We start from the raw sequence: 19,171 nt of genomic DNA, 5'->3' as shown, positions 1-19,171 counted from the left end.
TTTCATCATCCCTTATTAATACCATAAACGAAGGGCTATAAATTTCTCACTTCTACAATAAATGTAATAAAATACTTAATGGATTGTGAATGATGTGGTATAAAACTTGGCATTAAATATTGAAATATATATTTAAATATGCTTTGACTTTAGACAGCCTACTATTTATATCTAGAGTATATGTAACTTCATTTATGTCTAGCAGATTTGGTAGCAGAGTTGTTAGGTGATGACTTACTATCATAAACATACAAAATTATTATATTCTGCAATAGTCTCTCTTTCTTACATATTTCTTTCTTACAGGGAGTGCTTCCTTAAAACCAGAGATGTTGCAAGAATTCCTAATAGAATTTGGATATTCTCTGAATTCTCAGAACTTTGCCACCTGCCCCAATAGTTTCGTACAGAAACTTGGTTTATATAGTGGATGTCCATCTGATCTCTTACCAATCCTGAAGTGCTTATCAGCATCATATCTAGGATATACAGTCGAACCCATTTATCTCGACCTCGGTTAACTTGCCAATCGTATTAAGTCGACGTTTTAGAAGTGGAACCGCCAAACTCCCTCTTTGTCTTATCGGTTTCTCATCGGTTATGTCGATTCTTTAATCTCGCCTAACCCTAATATCTCGAGCACAGAAGAGCGCCGAATTTGCCACTTACCGGTAAACTACTAACTCCGGCGGCCCTGCCCGGCCCGGCCGCGGCTCCCAGCGCCGGCCCCGGCCCAGCTCCCAGCGTCCCGACCCACGCGGCCCCAGCCGCCCGCTCCCGCGTCCCAGCCGCCCGCTCGCCCCCCAGCCGCCCGCGTCCCGCTTCGCCCGGTCCCGCTTCGCCTGCCGCCCGCCCGCCCGGCCCCGCATACCCGGTCCCTGCTTCGCCTGCCGCCCGCCCGCCCCGCTTCCCCGGCCGCCCGCTCCCCGGCTCCCGAGCCCCGCGGTTCCCCGCGTACCCGCCTGCCCGGCCCCGCATACCCGGTCCCCGCTTCGCCTTATCTCGATCATCGGTTATCTCGACGCTTTTTGGCAAACCCCTAGGCCGGCGACATAACAGGGTTCAACTGTATTGGTATCATGGTTGGTTCATTTTATGTTAAATGTGGTGCTTGTGATGAACCAAGGCAGAGATGAGAGGCTTTGATGGAGTTCTAAGAAAGCTTATGGCTAGGATAGGTTTAACACAGGGGTCGGGAACCTGCGGTACGTTCTCCAAAGGTGGCACGCAGGCTTTTTTTTTTTTTTTTTTTAGTGGCACTCTGCTGCCAGTCAGGGTCCTAGCCGCCGGCTCTGCTCAGCCCGCTGCCAGCCTGGATTATGGAACCCCAGACCAGCAGCAGGATGAGTGGCTTATCCCGCTGCCAGTCTGGGGTCCCGGCTGTTAGCCCCTTGCCAGCCGTGGTCCCGGCCGCTGGCCCCGCTCAGCCTGCTGCCGGCCTGGATGGACGGAACCTGTGCCGACAGCGGGCTGAATGGGGCTGGCGGCCAGGACTCTGGCTGGCAGGGGGCTGCGGACGGAACCCCAGACTGGCAGCAGGTTGAGCTGCTCAGCCCGCTGACGGTCTGGGGTCCTGGCTGCCAGCCCCTTGCCAGCTGGGGTCCCGGCCGCCAGCCCCACTCAGCCCGCTGTTGGCCTGGCTGGATGGAACCCAGGATGGCTGAGCGGAGTCTGCAGCCAGGACCCTGGTAACCCCAGACAGGCAGCGGCCTGAGCGGCTCAGCCTGCTGCCAGTCTGGGGTTTTGTCTGCCGCCTGTGCTGCTGGTCTGGCATGTGAAACCTTTTAGTGGAACGCGAAACCTTAAATTAATGAAGACTTGGCACACCACTTCCTAAAGGTTGCCGACCCCTGGTTTAACATTTTAGTATTGCAGGCTTTCAGATGGAGGGAGACAGAGGGATCTGATAGGTAAAATAAGGGCAAGCAATTTAACTGCTCAATTTACAGTGAGGACTAGCCCTCACTGTGTAGTCAAGATATGGGACACCACAAAATGAGACCAAAGCAAGTAAGGGACAAGTTCAAATTGGAGGGGTTATGCTGTGGCACGTTTCCAGCAGGTACAGCTGCAAACCAGTACCTGGTAACACAATCATCTTGTGACTTTGTGCTAAATCATCCCATTCAATATGAACATGTGAAGACCACTTACACTCTGATTGGATTCAGGGCGAGGAATGTTTGTTTTTTTTCCCCCCATTGTGAGAGGGTTTAGCTGTGGTGCATCAACGACACATGATGTAGTCTACCAACAGCACAGAGTGCATAGATGTGAAGAAAATCTTGGCCTCAACTTTGCGGCGTTTGGTTTCTACTATGCAGAAGAGGAACCCATCCATATGCCTTCCTGCCTGCATTCCCTCTGGCAGCACAGGCACCAGCGGCCTCAGGTCTACAGCTGTGCACTTTCACTACCTCTGAGGGGATAGAAGTCATGGCTTATAAGTTATGCATTACCCAAAGCAGCATTAAATTTCCTGATATTTTCTGCCAGAAACCAGGTGGTTTGCATGCTGAACAGCTGTCTAGATCCTAGGTCTCAATAGCTTGGGGTAGAGAGACTGCATAATCACTGCTCCCCTCATGTTCCTTGGCCAGGTATAGCCTTTTTCTGTGCACAGAATGTAGGGGATAATTGGCTGAATTCACATGTTGTACTGCATGGATCTCATCATTTGTTCTACTGTGTGGTGGACAGAATCTGCTTCTTTGGGTTTTCAGACAGAGAAACTTCAGCAAAGGAAACAAAACAAATGGTTTTTACTTCTCAATTACTTATTTTTGCCTTTCTTTAATTAGTAGTTCTCTTGTTGTTTTTTTGCTGAGTGCTGTTTTTGCCTTGTAAGAACGAATACATTGGTTCTTACTTTAGGGTTACCAAGTGTCTGGTTTTTGACCAGAATGCCCAGTCAAAAAGGGACCCTGGTGGCTTCGGTGAACAGTGCTCACTGGACTGTTAAGAAAGCCGCCTGAGGTAAGCGCTGTCTGGAGCCCACACCCCCTCCTACACTCCAACCCCATCCCACCCACAGCCCTCATCCCTCCTGCCTCAGCCCGGATCCCTCTCATGCACCCTGAATCCCTCATTTCTGGCCCCATCCTAGAGCAAGCACCCAGAGCCCATACCTGCAGCCAGAGCCCTCATCCACCTTGAACCCCTCATTTATGGCCCCACCCTGGAGCCTGCACCCTCTGCCCAGAGCCCATAACCCCTCCCACATCTCAACCCCCTGACTCAGCCCGGACCCCCTTCCATACCCCAACCTTCTGCCCCAGCCTGGAGCCATCTCCTTCATCCCAAATCCCTCATCTCTGGCTCGACCCCAGAGCCCTCACCACCACTCCCCTCACCTGCACCCCTGCCCCAGGCCCAGCCTGGTGAAAATGAACAAGTGAGAGAGGGTGGGGGAGACTGAGGGACGAAGGGAGGGGGATGGAATGAGCGGGGTTAGGGCCTTGGAAAAGGGGTGGGGCAGGGGGCGAGGCAAGGGTGTCCAGTTTTCTGCAAATAGAAAGTTGGCAACCCTACCTTACTTTTTGGAGACCTCTTTCATATATCTGAACTTTACAACTGGCCTTTCTGTACAATGCACTGACCAAAAACTTCTGATCCAAACATGCCACAACCTTTGTGCATTAAGGGTGTGTATGTGTATATCAGGAGTGTTAAGGTCAGCTGCTGAGTGCTTGAAGTTGGCAATGGATCATGAAGGTTTCTGAAAATTCTGCTCAGATATGGATTTACTTGTGTCTGAATTTGGACTGCAGCTGTGAAATGCCTTGAATCTTTGCACTAGAAAATGTAACATCTTGGAGATCTTCCTAGCCTATATTTAAAGGGCTGATTTTTAAATGATATGAGTTGTGTAAGTTTTTTCCTTCTGTCGTGATACTGGTCATATGTCTAGTGCTCTCTTGGGTCCTGAGCCCTGGGGTTCAGTCTGTCTCTTTACTGCAGTTAAGCTATTGGTTCTGTTTTTTCTCCCTTCCCCTCCTCTCCCCCCAACCCCCTTAAAGGCGCAAGAAACTGTGAAGTGCAGTCCACCTGTTAGCATTATAATAAGTAAACGCTACGTGCGATGGGGAGGTGCTGGGGGGTTGGGTAAGCCTGCAGTAGCTAGTGTGCATTAGCTACTCTATGCTAATGGCCCGTGTAGAAGTTTATTGTGCACTAAGAGCACCCTCATGTCTCTTAATACACTTTCAAAGTGCATTAACCTAATGTGTCTAAAGGCACTGTGTGCACACTACGAATGTCCAACTACTGAAGGCTTTTTCCCCATGACGACAAGCCGTCAGACACTGAATTTCACTCTACAGAAGCTTTTGCACAGTTACTGTTTTATAAAACTTTGCATGTTCGTGGTGAATAGTGTTTAAAATAGAAATGTAAAAAGCTGGCTGGCTGTCGAAATTAGGGGCACTGACAATATAGTGGGGTTACGTAAACTTGGTCAGAAGTTTACCTTGTTCCTGTGTGTAATGATACAGGTTTGTTTAGTCTCTGAAATTAGTGGTAACTTACCTTGCAATTAGTGAATAAATATCAAGTTTTGTGACGCTTTGTAGCTTTTTGTTGTGAATGAAGTCAGTTGTTAGAGCTGAGCAAAAGTGGGAATTTCTGACCTGTAGGAATTCTGTCACTTAACATTCATTTTCATCCCATGTTGGGACAAGAAATTGCAATTGTTTGATGGAAGAAATGTCAAAATGAAACAGTTCGACACTTTTGGTCGAAACCAAATATTCCAACATTCCTGAAATCAAAATGTTTGTTTCATTTTGGGCCATTTCAACAATCCAAAATGAAACGTTTTTGTTTTGAGTCATTTCAACATTAAATTGTGTTTTCCCATTGTGGCACACTGCCTTATGGGAGGAGCCTGAGGCCCCCATGCTTTTGTAGGGGCTAGACTCCCTGGATGGACATCTCATGATATACAGAGTAATGTGAATCCTATGAGGCACCCAGACTGGTTGGTCAGAAAGAAATCCAAATTGCGTTATGCAAAATGTAGTTTTCCAGAGCACTTGGCCCATAGGCCAGATGTGGACCCAAACAACTCCTACAAGGCAATACACTAATAAGTAAATGCTGTTTAATATTTCTTGTACTATTTCAAAATGAAACCTTTTTTGGCCAATTCAGCAAAACAAAATAGTCTGATTTGCATTGAACTGACCTGAAACTAAGTATTTAATTTTTTGATTTCGCTCAACAGAAAATAAACTCAGCAGAATTGATTTTTTTTTTCCAGAAAATTGTTTTTGTGGCAATTTGATTTTCCAGTGGCAAATACTTCTGATGGAAAATTCCCAACTGGCTCTATCTTCTACACAGGGAGGCCCATCCATATAGGTGAACTACGTGGTCACCTAGGGTGCCAAGTTAAATGGGGCCCCAAATTCGAGGGGAAAAAATCAAATTAAAAAAAATGGAAAAAAAAAGATGGGGAAAAATACAAATAAAATAACAAAGATGTCGTTATTTCAATTCCCATGCGCATAGAGGGAATATGAATTATAATTATTTCTCTACATTTCTGAGGATTTATTAATATGTCATCTTATTTACAGCAAAAATAAATATTTTAGCTTCCCTCTCCCCAATTTGTGACATAGGATCAAGATGACCCACTCTGCAATTTTGATAAGCAATAACTCAGTCACAGTGGAACACATTCACCAGCGGCAAGAGCTGCAATGCTAATGACACCTAACTCGAATATACATCAATTTCGCATAGCCGGAAATTCATTTAGAATAGTGATATTGAAAGCTGATACACGTCAAATGGTCATTTTAGCACATGTCGCAGATAGATGGTTAAGAATCGAGCAAATGCTGTGGAAAATTTTCTTGGTGCCAAAGAATAACGTCTTTCAGCAATACTCACATTTTGGATTTATATCTTTAAGCGTTATTAAACCTTAGCGTTATTATCGGGTTATATAATTATGAACTTTGCTTTGTTATAATTGGTTCACATGTAATAAATAAGGTCCATCAAAGAAAAGTAACAGCTTTAATGCTTCATAGACTACGAAAGTGACGTCACTTTCCAAGCGGGTTACCGTGAGGAAGGGGATTACTTTCCAAATAACCGGTGTCGGGTTATAACGTCTGTCCAAAATTGATTCGGGTTCGATAAGCTTTATATTGGGAGAGGAAAATCAGGCAGGACCAGAATAAGGTGCAAAGCCAAGTGGCTGCGTTTATTTGGGGGAAAGTTACAACTTGGGCCAAGGGAGAGAGGCAATTTTTAGCTGGGATGTTGTTAGGCAATATAAACAACCCAAAAATCATTAACAGTACAATTCTATACTGCTCACTGCACCACACTGGATAGGCAGACACACCAATCACACAAGATGGGAATCGGGTTCGTCAGGGCAGTGCCCGGTGCAACACAGAAAAAGAGACCCACAGGCCACTGCCTCAACCGCCCTTGCTTTCACACTAAGGGATTTACACAGAGTGTGGTGCAGCTGTGACTGGGCAGACTCCACCCACACAGACCGCGGGGACAGGAACCCCCCGGTCAGCCAATCCCCAGGTGGAGACAGCTCCCAGACACAAACACTCCGGACAAAGCCAGAGCAGTGACTCACACACTCAAAACAGTTTACAATAAACAATTTATTAAAACCTTAGAACAACTATACACCTAGGCAATTGTGCAATTATGAGCTCAATACTTTAATCTTTAACACTGTGTACACAATTAGTACTGGGTTAGGGAGGGGAAAAATAGGAGGCTAGATAAGCAAACTGCCAGAAATTAGAAAACAAATACCGCACTCCAGGCGCAGCTGACCAGCAGAGCAGACACCAGAAGCATGACGAGCTGATAGAATGGATCCAAACGACACGACACGAACTAGCTATACCGGGAGGAGACCCTGGCTGAAAGGTTGATCAGGCCCTTCAGCTGACACGCGGACACTCCACACAGATTTTGGGGGGAATCCTAGTTTTATAGAAAGGGTCTCACTCACTCGTGTCAACATCTGATTGGTCCCTGGTTCCCCCTCCCTCCAGGCTTCGAGCTGTTGCCCCCCACGCCGGCAGGATTTGCACACGGCACACTGGGGTATCTGGGCAGAATTAGGTCTCTGTATACAGTGCTCTGGAGTTGCTGGGCAGAACTAGCCTGACCTCCAGACGACCGGGCCCAAAAAGAGCGGGAAAATGCATACTACGGAGTTGCTGGGCAGAATCAGGTCTTTGCACACTGCACTAGTCTGACCTTTAGACGGCCCAACAGAAAACAAAACAGGAAAGTGTACACAGCACTTTAGTGTTGCTGGGCAGGATTAGGTCTCTGCCCTTTCCTATGCAACAAGAACCTGGTCCAAGATGGAGGCTGCCTTGTCCTTTTAACAGGACAAGATGGCCGTGGACCGACAATTGGCCATACAGAGCCATAACTGCGCATCAGGTTGCGACACGTCGAAAAAGGTCATTTTGTTTCCATGTAAATGATGTCACTAACTGTTTTAATAGGTAAGTGAGTGTATTCTGCTAATCATTAAACCTTTAAGCAGTGAAAAGACATGTTGGGATGACTGCAATGTGGTTTAAATCGCCAACCATGTGGTGTGTCAGCCATCCTTAACTCTATAATGCTTGCAGTCGGGAGCACAGTACATAACAATATTAAAATGCCTCATGGCAAAAGAGGGGAAAAAAATCCCTCAGGAGCAGAGTATTGTAAATGAAAGGTTGAGAAGGAAAAAGACCAAGTGAAACAGCAGAGATCCTTCCTGAAATATTTTCTCTTTAATCCAAATAAAGATGGAAGCAGTTCACAGCATCCAGATGAAGGAATTTTACTTGGAGAGGAGGGTAGCTCACATCCACATGGAAGCAATTTGGAAACTCAAGATGATGGAAACTTACTTCTAGATGAAGTCAGCTCACAGCATCAGACTCGTATGGAAGTAGAGAAAATGTATTCACCTTCAGAGACACATGCAGAAATTGAAGTAAATGAAATAGAAGGAAGAAAGGATGAGGAAGTTACAAACAAGTTACAGTATGGGGACCCAGCTTCATGGCCCATTGGTTGGACAGACGGACATACAAACTGAATAATTAAGCCTCTGTTTAAAAAAAAAAAAAAGAAAACTACTTAAACATTAAAAGGAAAAAAGAGGCAAAATGTTTCCCAGGTTACCAAAACCCTCAGCCTAGATCTGCCTGTGGGGGTGGTGGTGCCGATTGCATGGTTCACCTAGGTGCCAGTTAGTCTAGGGCCGCACCTGCTTCTACAGCACAAAACTTATTTAAGCATAAGATGCAACCCTTGCCTTGAGACAAATAGATCAAATAAGAGCCACTACAGAGCCATAATGGAAAATAATGTAGTACAACTTTTGGTTTTTCTCTAATAATGGGGGCTGAGCGAGGGGACTGGCATGTGAGGGTGACAGCATTTGCAGGCCTCATGAAGTAAGTGAGTTATCAGGATGGATTTGGACTGGAAAGAATTCACTTCAGACATAAGTGGTAGAATGAGAATGGGTGCAAAGGTGAGAAGGGGAGGAAAAAAAGAGGGCGATGAGATCGGGTATGCTGTTAAAAATAGCAATTCCGAGATAACATGTTAAAGAAGCATGTCATCAGCTGTTAAACCGAAGTATCTTGCTAATCTGACTGTTCCATTGAAAGTGAAATTTTCCTTGACACTTGACAAAATAAGTAGAGAATCACAATGTCCCAACTTCTTTCCTACCACAGTTGTAATAAAAAATAGGTTTTAATGCCCATGACTGAGCAATTACAGAGTGAAATAATAGCTGATGCATTTGGCTCTAACTGGTCTAATCCATTGCTGCTGTCCGATGTACAGAGTTAAAACCACTGCATGGTTCTTTAACACCCTTGTGAAATTGTACTAAATCTGGGGAATCAGAGGCCAGCCACTGATAAATCAGCTCTTGCAAAGGATATAGATGCTGCCAGTTATCAAACCTCCATGTCCCCAAAACTCCAGAATGAAGAACCTATGCTGTAATAATTTATAGCACATGGCCAGAAGTCAATATCTCTGCATTGTAGTCCTAAAATTTTGGCCCTCCATCAATAAGACATGCATGTATGGGCCAGCTTTGCAAAAAGAACCATTTCTCTCACCAGCAATTGCAATGGAAAGTGATGCATCCTGAAGGAACACCCATCTCCAACCAGTCTGGCGCACTAGTCTCAGGTCAGGCCCATGCTATGACCTCTTTGTAAAAGAATGTTGCCATTTCAGAACACAGTTCACGCATTGATTGCTACCTTTATGGTTCGTCTGTCTCTCCTGCAGGAAAACTATGGAGGAGAACACAGTGATGTCTCTGAACTGTGGCACTAAAACTTTATTTAGAATAAATAAAAACTTATTATATTCTCCAGCAATGCTCCCAAATTTTACAGCTTCCAACTGTAATGCTGTGAGTTGGTCAGCATCACTGAATACTGTTGTATTTTATAAAGGCACTTTGTAGTAATTATGCATGGTAGGAAGTAGTGGGCGCAGACCAGGACACACATTTGTTTTAGTATGGGGTGCACAGGTTGGTGTAGCGCATGCTATTAAATAATAATTTACTCCAAGTAAACTTGCTTATTTGGCCTAGATGTATTGGGCATTGGCCGTGTCTTAAAGGCAGGGCTATCATCATATCTCATACCAGAAGTTACTGCACTACATGTGAAATACTCTGGGATAGCCTAAATAGGAAACTACTAATTTGGGCAGCTTACTCCAAGAGATCTTTGTGGTGGTAGCTGAACTTTCATTGAAGCTGTTTTTCTTGTCTACTTGGAGCTGGTTCATTAAGCTCAAAACTTGTTCAAAACAGACATCTGTGTTAAGAATGCTCAGGGCAAAATTAATTAGTTTTGCCAGGTTAGTATTTACTTAACAAGACTCCCATGAGCTGAAAGTGAGAAATTTCATGAAATAAGGCAGACCACGTTTTATCTGAATTGCCCTTAATTGCAGGAAATAAGGGGTAATAAAAATTCTTCACATCTACTTGATTCAAGCACTGACTCATAATAATTGACTTGCTTTGCGATCTGGTAAAACTTATGGCTAAATCCGTTTCTAAAAGGTACCTGGTCACCTCTGTAACTATTGTGGTTGTTAATCTTCCAAATCTTTTCCATATAATTAACCAATGTTGGTGTCACAGAAAGTGGGCCTTGAACTCTCGTCCTCAGGGCTAGTAAGTTCCAACCTACCATCCAGTGACCTACAGACTAGGAACTGAATTCCAGTAGAGGACTCCAGTGCTGGGACTTGATTGGTTAATCAAATCCAGCACAGGAACAGGAAGCTAGCTGTTCATGCAACTGGGTTCACCCTGTGTAGGACTTCTACTACTGCTTGCTGTTGATCACCTGATCCTTTCTTCCTCTGGATACCTGACTTAGTTTTGTGTTCTGACCTCCTGGTATCTAACTCAGCCTGACCCTGGTCTGACCACTAGGTCAGACTGCTCACATGTCAGTCATGAAAATTGGGTAAAATAATGTCAAAAGCTATCTGACTTTCAAGAAAACCAAATAGCAATTAAGTTAAAATACATTCTTCCCTTTTATTGTTCACATTTCCATGAAGATTTGTGATCCCTCTTTACACAGGAATGTTTTTGGAGGAGCTTTTATGTACATGAATAGGATTACTGTGTGTGATGATCCATCAAGAAGTCAACTAACATTCACAAACCTTGAGAGCTGACTAAATTTCACAAATCTTCAGAGTCAATCTGAACTGATTTAGGGTGTTTATATAAAACCATTCATTTTCAAATGACTGAGGCAAAACCAAGTGAGAGTCAGGATCCTATACCTTGTAGGATCAGGCACCTTGACAATACAGCCCTACATAATATGTGGCTACCTTTGAAAACTATAAATTACTTAGTTACCTAAATGGTACCTACCGCACAGTTATTTAAATGGCATTGTCTACATCACAGTACCTGTGGCAGAACCAATTTGTTGTAGTGGATTTTCAGACACCAGTTCCATGGTACAGTAACTTTTTAGGAATCCTTACTGTTAGCTATTGATTGTATTTTCTATCTAAGAGCAGAGAAATATAGAGCATTGTTTGTACTATGAGGTTGTTTTATTTAGAGGAGAATTAGCAAGTGGTCCAATCCCGTCCTCTTTTACCTTACTCAGGCTCATAATTTTTTTGTACTGAGGACAACTTATTTGATATTTCTTTCCATTTTCTTTGCCCCAATATTTGTTTAGTGCCCTTTATTGTATATTTTCTGTACTGAGGTTTTTTTTTCTTACATGGTGTCCTGATAGTACTGCACACTTCTTTTCTCTAGTTCAGTTGGTTTGTCATGGATGTATATTGGCTTTTTTCCCCATGTCCCTTTTTATATCACTTTTTATGGTATATTTTGTGATCTTTTTCTGTACTGTTAGTTCAAATGGTTTTCTTCTCTCTTCCCCCCCCCCCTTTAAGTGAACTCCTCATTCTGCAGCAGTCTTAATTTTCTGTCTTTGATCAGCTGGTACTTTTTATGCTCTACCCAGGGCCGGTGCAACCATTTAGGCGACCTAGGCGGTTGCCTAGGGTGCTGGGATTTGGGGGGCACCATTTTCTTCGGCGGCGGCCAGATCTTTGGCCGCCCCGGTCGCCGCTGGCATTTAGGTGGAGGGAGCTGGGGCAGGGGAGCGTGGGGAGGGCCGCCTGCAGCAAGTGGGGGGGGGGGAGGCAGCACGCAGGGGAACTCCCCGCCCCAGCTCACCCCTGCCCCGCCACTGCTTCACTTCTCTCGCTTCCCAGGCTTGTGGAGCCTAAGCTGATTGGCGCTGCAAGCCTGGGAAGTGGGAGAAGTGAAGCCGTGATGGCATGCTCGGGGAGGAGGCAGGGCAGGGGTGAGCTGCTTCACTTCTCCCGCCTTCCAGGCTTGTGGCGCCAATTAGCTTAGGTGCCGTAAGCCTGGGAGGTGGGAGAAGTGAAGCAGGGACGGCATGCTTGGGGTGCTCGTGCGCGGAGCAGGGGTGAGCTGGGGCGGGGCGGTGCCTCAGGGTGGAGGGTGGGGAGCTGCTGCAAGGGGGGCACCTCAGGGCGGGGTGCGGGGGCGCAAGGTGGAAGTTTCGCCTAGGGCATGAAACATCCTTGCACCAGCCCTGGCTCTACCTCTTATTGATTGCTATACTTTTATGCACTATTTAATCTTGCTTTCATTATATTAATTCACTTCTGTGTGGGCCAGTTCTTTCTTTGTCATTTCCTTGAAATAAAGAGAGAACTTATACACCAAAACCTGCACTGACAGGAGTTGGTATTTCAAATGTTCTGCTAAATCTGTTGTGGGACGTAAGTGTGTGTGCGTGCGCATGCGTGCATTGGTTCAAGGCTTTTGCTATGTTATGTGCAGCCGCACAGCAGGATGCATTTTCACTCCTGCACTTCTCTGAGATATTGACTGGATATTAGGACTTGCTGTTGACCAATCTTGATTCTGATGTGCAAGAAGTCTGACCAAGACTACGCTTCCGCTGCCTTGCTTGTGGAGAAGTCAGAATTTCAGCCCTGGTCTCTAAGGCCCACCCACATTCTGGAATCAAACATCTCATGGTTGAAGACAAAGGTCCAAAACCTTGGAGCTAGGCCACCAGAACCCAGTACAGATAGGGTTGAGTACTGTGGAGAACTTTGAGTTCACCTACCTACACTGCAATCTGAGTTCAAATGGTCACAGAAAACTGGATGTTTTTTGGTAATGGCCCCTCTGCCTCTTGCATGAAGTCCATGTCTTGTTTATGGACACAACACATCTCTGTACTGAGAGCCTGGATAGAGCCTGAACCTCTATGTACTATCTGTATTGATATATGGGCCAGAAACCTGGAACCTCTTACAGGAAGACTTAGTGCATGGAGCAGCTGAAGCCATTCTATTGGCACTAAATCCTGTGCATGAAGTGACTTGACTTTGGGCAACATGTAACAACCTCAAAGATCTGTCTTCCCTCAATTGCTCATTTTATTCAAACATGCCATTGCATGCTCATAAGCCACATCACCAGGATGGACAAACACTCCACACCATGCTTTCAAATTGTCTATTAAAATGTGAAGGGGTGTACATCCTGATCCCACCTGTGGGGCCACCCAGTGATTCATGGGCTCTCAAGATTGAGCCAGATCCAGGAACTTCACGCAAAATGCCTGGTGAAATGCCCTCAACTGTGGTCACTCTGGCTGGCACAATGGTCCTTAGTGGACGATGTATGTTGATTGAGATACAGTATCACTTTGACCAGACATAACATTTGGTGGCTGTCAAATAAGCTGCTCATTTTCAGGATTATTTATTATTACTACTGCTTTCCTCCCAAAGCATTGTAAGAAGGCCGTATGTTTTGAGGTACTTGAATCTTTGAGTATCTTTTTTTGTTTTCACTAATTCTGGTAGCTTTATAAATAGTATCTGGTAGGGATACCGTCCTAGTCAGCAACATTTTAAAGGACTTTTAAAGCTCAAAGCTGTCCCTTTATTATTTTTTTTTTAAATTTAAAATTCAGAGTTCATGAGACTCTGATTTAACAACTGTTCTTGTTTGGCTTTTTAAGAAAAGTCATCTATCCATAACAAAACTAGATTTAGGTACTTTATATTTGAAAATCATGGCCCCTGTAACCACGAAGACCTTGTCTACACTAAGATCTCCACCCAACTTCCTACCATTGCTACCGCATGCTCAGCTACACAGCTGGAAGCAAGAGTTGGAAGCAGGAGTATAGTTAGAACGTCAAGCAGCCTCCAGCAATTTAAACACTGTTTGGAGGTGGAAAACTCTGCAGCCTCAAAACTGTATGGTTGTTTTCAGTTCTTCCTACTGGGTGTTGGTGTCCGCTTCACAGAAGGCCCATAATTCCCCATGGAGGCCCAGTGCCTCTCTGCTATTACTTGGGTCACCCCAAAACTTGCAGCAACACAGTTCATTTAGAAACCTCCGATTGGTTTCCCTCCCGAGTGCCTGGAATAATGTTCCCTTTTGGGATGGGTTTTGAGGGAACATAGTACACTGACAGGATTAGTATTCTTTTATGCATAAATTTCCTGGAGTTGAGAGGGGGAATGACACCATGTAGGCTTCAATTCTTTCAGGTTATGATGTGTTCCTGCCTCCTGCATATGAAAGCAGAGAGTGTAACCTGGGCCTTGTTGCCTAGGGTAAGAGGCCTTTTGGCATAGTCTGGATGTATGCAAGAGACATTTGCTACATCTAATTCTGCTTCAATTACAAGTTTCCTATGAAGTCTCTTGAGCAAGTGCACTTTAGAAATGCTCCGTTTGCTCATATTTTATATAGTAATATATTTGTGCTGTCAACTATTAGTATTTAGTTTACTTTGAATAGTTTGTAGTTCCTATATTGTGCATTCAAATGTTTAACTTTGGTTGGCTTTAATTGGGGACAATAATAGAAAGTTAGCTTATCCATATAATGGAAAAATAAGAGGTAAAGATCTTTAAAACAAAACAAAGGCTGAAAAATATCAGGTTCAGGTAAACAGCTGAGAGAGGCATGCCAGTAGAGACGTGCATGAAAAGAGTTTAGTCTTATCACATTGGTCAGATGTAGGACACCTTTATCAAATCATATGTAATGTAACACTTGCCAGGGTTACTCTGATAGGAATAAGGTTAATGAATTGCGGATGCTTGCTTGCTAGGAAACTTAGCACAAGGGTATCTGAAAGTTGCAGGGGGTAGGGGGGAAAACGGGGTTGTTTTAAAAGTTATCATGGGGCTGATGGATGAAACCTTGCAGCAGCTAATGGGTTTCTTAAAATTCACAGTGTTAAATAGATGATTCTCATTTTTGATAAAGTATAATTGTTATACCCCAATGTGAAGTGTACATACTGAATATTAAATAACGGTAATGTTACAGAACTCTCTTGTGGCCCAGCTAGTCTTCATCTCTGTTTGAGAGTAAGAAAGTGATAGATTCCTCCCCTTCTCTCTCCCCTTCCCCCCTATTGTGTATTTACAATAGACATTGAATTGAAGTGCCTGGAAGTCCAGAAGTTGTTGGTGAAAGTGATGCGTGTTGCTTCGGGGCAGAAGGTCAGTCGCTCTCCCGCCTCCTGATCCTCTCTAGCTTCTGCTTTCCAACCTCTTTCTTCCAAGCTAAATCTGTTGTCCTGTCCCTATTTTTGTTGCTACCCTCTGCCCCATTATCATGAATTGTTCAAGAATATGGTGGTTTTTTTGTGATTGGGTTCCTAGATATGCATCACTGGAAGCATGTATATACATAAGTGTAGTTTGACTTCTATATTTGGGGTGGGAGGGAAGCTCCAGTCAGGCCAATGGAGCTGTGTGTGTGAATTCTGCACCTGCCTGAGGCTGCAGTTGTGTGTGTGCGGGGGGCGGGGACAATGCCCCCCCCCAACTATGTTCTTGCTTGTGTATGTGAGAGATCATCAAAATGGCCTGATATGCTAATCAAGATTGCACCAGTGTAAATGAGGAAGTGTGTTGTAGTCAATGGACTTGTGCTGGCTTGAGATCAGCAGTGTCCACAGCTGTACTCTAATACTATTTAGTCCACTTAAAATAGGAGCAAAAGTAGTTTTCAAGATGCAAGTGAGAACTTTAAGAATACAGAAAGGAAATGAATGTAGGGGAACAAAAGTATAAAAAGCATTAAAGGTCCATAGAGGCAATAACTAGTTGTATCAACATACTTTACACCAAGTGCATAGATGACTATAAGTAGTTTGAGGGATATTGTGTCTGTTTGCAAAACCCAGTATATTTAGTGAAGGTATTTAGGTAAAATCTTGTCACTACCTTTATGGTAGGTATCTTTGAACATGTGGGCATCTACCTTGTATCTAAAAGGCTGTAACAGCTTATAAGCTTGCGTGAAAAGCATTGTTAAACACGTTTGCTAAGACAAAAGTGGTGAGCACCCAGGAACTTATTGATACTGAAGTCTCACTTGCATGCAGACTATCTTTCTAGTAAAAAATCATTAATCTCCACTGCATTTTGCTCCCACATCTCCATGCAGAAGTCTCTGCATACCACAACATAGACTTGTAGACTAAATTCTTTGTACAAGGGGCACAGAAAAAATGTATTTGGTTCCATTAAATCTGATAGTAGTAAACCTAAATGTATCTTGCATTCATTTTGGCTAAAAATGGATTCTACTGTATTGCAGGCATATTGTAAGACAGTTCTTTCCATTGAAGAAAGAGGTAAAAATTAAATCCAAAGATACATAATTTGGCACTGTTCATTAGCAGCAGACACTTTCTCTAATCAATTAACACAGAAAATTGCATCCCCATATTTGTATTGATAATAGTTGATGGCAAGTACCTAATATTTAATTATACAAACTGGTTATTTAAACATTTATTGGGGTTAATAAAAAAGTGAAGGGGGGGAGTGAATTTAGTTTATTAAGAGTTTCTTGAATGCTAGCTCAAAACTGAAATTCCCTCTTAACTCAGAATGGGTGCAGTGTACGAAGAGACAATGACACCTCACACCAAGCTACCAATGTGCCTTATCCCTGACCTCCAATTTACCTTAACTCAGACTGCCTCTTGGAGTGAGTAATTCAGTCTCCATGCTCTCATAATCCCCTCTGAGGCTGGTAAAAATGGTCCAGTCACCGCCATATGTGATGGTGGCTGTGTCACCTTTTTCAAGGAAATATGAGACCACCCCAGCTAATTTCTGAAACTGAGCAAATAACTTCCTCAGTAAATTTAGCCTCTTGTTCTAATTGTGGAATGTCCGTAAGCGGATGTCTCTGAACTATATACTGTTGACTGCTAGACTCCCTACTCAATATACACATTTTAAAGCTATGATTGGTCACATTGCAATGTTTAACTGAATGGATGAGCATAACTTATAATTAGAAGGGTTTGGGGAAGACATTAGAATGGAACTAACAAAAAGAATAAGGGAATTTCCAACCCTCTGCGTTCTGAGACACAGGCCTGTATGATGCTTTGGAATTCAACAGAGACCAATAAGGAGTTGTCACCAGCTGCCCTCCAACATTGGGTGTCTCTGTGCTTTGCAGCTTTTGGTTCAGAGCCCTGACACCAAGAGCCTGCTTACAACACAATAATCTTACTCTGGCATCACCAGCCTGATTACTCCTCGCAGGGTGACACCAATGCCCTCCCCAGTCCTGAGTTTTCCCCAAACCATCAGCCCTGGAGTGTCCTGTCTTTCTCACAGGAGTTTGCTGCTGCTTTAAAGATACAGTATACAGCATCAACCTGTGTACTAGCTGCAGACTTGCACTTCTCTTTAATATACAGCACTGAGATGGCTTGTAGGAAAACTAAAATAAACTTCATAAGAGCAGATATTTAAGTGATACCACATTGGAGTAAGTGGGATAGAAAAATGGTCACAAACAAAAGTTAAAGTATATTTTTAGTCTAAAGTCTAACTTAACAAATGAGTCTTTTGTTCAAGCAAGTCTCTCATTTATATTCACTTTCCAGAGACTTTCAGCCCCCTTAGTTGAAAGGTTCCACTTTTCTCAGATGTACAAGAGCTCTGGCCTCTTCTATCTGCCTGATAATGGATGCCCACATGGCTTTCTGACCTTGCTTATGTCTTCTACAGCTCAATGACCTTGTTTCATGAGGCAGGAAGGCTCCTGGAGCTGCAGCTTCCATCCCCCTGTCAAGAGTATTAAGTGGCCATCTTCCACATTGTTTTGCCTGATAGTTGTGTGTGCATTCTTCATGTAAAGTGTGGCAAATTGCCAGCGTTATTTTGATGGGTCTCATGCTTTCTCTTCTGGGGAGGGGGTTCAGGGCACCAATTCTTTCCCCTGCAGTGGAATTTTAACTGCCCCACTAGTGTCCTAGAGGAGGGGAGTGGAGAGGGAGGGACCTGGGCCCACCCTGAGGATAGTGGTAAACCACGTGAACTGACACTTCCTTCCCCTGGGCTACTTCCCTCTCCTGCCCTTCAGCTTGTGGGGGCTTCCTACCCTCCCTCTGTACAAACCAGGTGCCCCTTTACCTAGGGTCTTGGACTTAGCTCACCGCAGCACTTCTCCAAACTATCCTCTCCTTCCCTTCAAACTGTTCTCTGCTCCAACTCCCACACTGTCTGATTGAAGCAGGGGTTTTTATCATGTGACTGGCTTAGGTGCTCTAATTGGCCTCAGGTGCTCTAATTAATCTATAGCAAACTTTCTTCCCCTTACAGGGAATAAGGCTCCCTTCTAACCCTTTCCTGCTGCCCTCTGGCCATGCTGTATCACAAAAGGTAATGACAATCTCTCCTTGCTCAAGTCACATTAGAGATGCATTCAAGAAGTCAGAACCACATTCCTTTGTCTAGGGCAGGGTGACTTAAGCCTTGCCTGACAAACACATTAAAAACATATTTCTTCATATAGAGCCTGTTGTATGTATACCATGCAATAATATTTAATAACAAGCATGTTGCAAATTTATATAGGATATAGAATGACGACAATTAGCTTGGACAAAGAGCATTTGTCAGACCTGATATGAGTTATGTTATGGTTTGCCCTTTGCCACTTGGCACTGAGGAGTCCCTGGACCACAGTCTGTCCTAAGGCTCCGTTCGTAGGGGGGAGAAAAAGGACAATTGGCTTGGTGCAGAATTAATCTTCACTTGTTACGTTGACACAATTTTAGGCATGTGGCTCTAGTTACAAAGAGTGTGATTGAATTCTGATTTTCTTTGTTTAACTTTTTTTTTTTGGTGCCAGGGCTCTTTCAAGGGCCTTTTGGAAACCTTGTTTCCCCCAGTGAATCAAAGTGCCCCATCTTATTTAGAGCATGCCAGTTCCAGTGTGAACAATCATTTGTTTGCAATGAAAACCAAAGGCACAAGTTGATAGGCTACTGTAGAAGGAGCAACATGTTCAAAAAGCTATTACAGTTCAGATAGTAGTTGTTGACAGATCTTTAATAAGAGGCAGAAAAATTCTGACTTGTCCAGGGTTCAGATTTTCTCTTGGCCTCTAGCCTACACATCTATGTTCTATTAATTGGCTGTTTTTTTAATTTTTAGCTAATGATTTATTTGTATTTACTGTTATATCTTACTTTGTATGTGAACCACTGGCATCAAATGACAAGGGTATTCTCTCTTTGTAAACTGA

At 43.9% G+C, this 19,171-nt stretch overlaps 1 long non-coding RNA gene across 18 annotated transcripts in view; it reads left to right on the top strand.

Annotated features, from left to right (window-relative positions):
- Window positions 1–19,171, top strand: part of LOC120369558 — a 238,668-nt gene that overhangs the window by 49,274 nt on the left and 170,223 nt on the right. For 7 of the 18 annotated variants that reach the window (XR_005583224.1, XR_005583222.1, XR_005583233.1 and 4 more), the window contains exon 2: window positions 15,038–15,108. The exons of 5 other annotated variants lie outside the window; for them this stretch is intronic. This is a non-coding gene — a long non-coding RNA (uncharacterized LOC120369558). Of the gene's footprint in view, window positions 1–15,037; window positions 15,109–18,243; window positions 18,304–19,171 lie in introns of all 18 variants that reach the window. 6 more of the 18 variants (XR_005583232.1, XR_005583221.1, XR_005583225.1 and 3 more) reach the window with 1 other exon arrangement.

The sequence above is a fragment of the Mauremys reevesii genome, linkage group 7 (assembly GCF_016161935.1).
Source record: "Mauremys reevesii isolate NIE-2019 linkage group 7, ASM1616193v1, whole genome shotgun sequence".
Taxonomy (NCBI): Eukaryota; Metazoa; Chordata; order Testudines; family Geoemydidae; genus Mauremys; species Mauremys reevesii.
Note: the sequence above shows the minus strand (reverse complement) of the source record. Positions and strands in the feature narration are given on the sequence as shown.